This window comes from Furipterus horrens, unplaced genomic scaffold, assembly GCF_987537825.1.
Source record: "Furipterus horrens unplaced genomic scaffold, mFurHor1.1.pri manual_scaffold_10, whole genome shotgun sequence".
Lineage (NCBI taxonomy): Eukaryota > Metazoa > Chordata > Mammalia > Chiroptera > Furipteridae > Furipterus > Furipterus horrens.
Window position 1 is genome coordinate 93,218,566 of NW_028327180.1, and position 1,707 is coordinate 93,220,272.

Here is a 1,707-nt window from a genome sequence, read left to right on the forward strand (position 1 = left end):
CCATATTAAAATACGTTGAAGCAAGTGAAGAAAATAGTTGTTAACCAAATCTCTCTCTCTCTCTCTCTCTGCCTCTCTACCTTTTCCTTCTTCCCTCCTTCCTTCATTATGGAAAATTATCACTTTTATAGTACATAAGATTTAAATGTATTTGAGACAGATAGGCTTTGGCAATCTGTGGCTTTGTTAAGACAAAGTAGTAGAGCTCCTCCTATTCCAAATGAAAGTGAAAGGTAATATCCACAGACCTGATTTAAATCCTGTTTTTTGTTTTGTTCTGAGTTATTGGTTAAAGTGCTAAGTGGCAGAAACCCTGGACTCACAGTTAGATATTACGAGAGGCAGGACAACAGAAATTGTATACTAGCTTCCCCTTAGTGACTTGCTTGGTGGTGACACATCATGTTACTTTATAGGGCTTGTGGTTTTAAGATAGATTTAGAGACATAAGCATCACACTGGGTAAAAATAAGACACACTGTACTATTGAGATGCTTGTTAACTTTGGGGGTACGTTAGCAAGCCCAGGGAAGGGCATGCTGACTCGCTAGAAAGTTAAAAAAAGTTGTTTCAAGAAACAGCCAAGTTGAAAAGTAATGTTTGAGTTTTGAGACGTTAGAAGAAAAATATATGAGGGAGGATAATACTTCTTTTTAAAATATGGAGCACCTCACAAATTTGTGAGTCATCCTTGCCTGGGGGCCATGATAATATTATTCTCTGTGCTGTTCCAATTCTAGTATATGTGCTACTGAAGTGAACACTGATAATTCTTGAATTTACTGCTACCATGTCAAAGAAAATTTTATACATTATTATCATAAAATATACATCCAAGTATTTTTATACATATAAAAATCCTGGTAAAGGGTGTATAATGCAAAAGAATGGGAACCTTAATCAGTGTTCTCTGCGATTGAAGTCACAGAATCCTCCTGGCACTTGCTGGCACAAAGATGAGAAATTAATCCAGAAATACAAAGCTAGTTAATGGACTTGGAGGGGCGGGAAAACACCCCTACTTAGGAGGGACAGAGATGGACATCTAGAAAGCATTCAGCCTCTCGCACCATGACTTGCAGACTCTTTTAAGATGAATCATGTTCCACCTTCACTTGATCCTTTCTCTGCTTTCCACATTGCACATTTGGGGCAAAAGTCCACCTCACAGTGCAAATAGCATGCCTGTCATTCCTGGGGACCGTGGGGCTGGGTCTGATTCCCTACATCCAATTGCAACACTGGAAGAGTGAATAAGAATGGTCCAGCCTGGGCCAGGTATTCATTCCTAGTCCAGGAGGCTGTTTCCAGGGAGCCAGGGTCATGCAGTGAAAATACAGGTGCTGGGACTTACTTTACATGCAAGACTGAAAAATCTCACCAAGGGAGAAGGTCTTGTCTGGGAGAACACGCCAAAAATGTCTACTACAAAAATGTCTCAGTCCTAGCTTTAACTTTGAAATAGTCATAAAATTAATTAAGATGGAAAAGGATGTCTACTGATACTGTTGTGTTAAAATAAAGTATTATTTAAAATGGTTTCTGCTTAAAATTTGATTTAAAGAACCCATCACTACAAAGGGATTTCCTCTGAAATCACTTAAAAATATCTAATAAGGTTGTTCTTTCTCTCAATTTATGAATGGCAAAAAACCCGGGATATGGGCATTTCTTAGAAATATAATTAGTGTTATCACTAGGAAATGT

The 1,707-nt window shown here is 38.1% G+C and overlaps 1 non-coding gene across 1 annotated transcript; it reads right to left on the minus strand.

The window, feature by feature from the left end:
- Positions 1 to 654: 654 nt before the first annotated feature.
- Positions 655 to 764, minus strand: LOC150000977 (U6 spliceosomal RNA). The gene has a single exon (XR_016513776.1). It is a non-coding gene; the product is annotated as a U6 spliceosomal RNA (small nuclear RNA).
- Between the last annotated feature and the right edge of the window lie 943 nt (positions 765 to 1,707).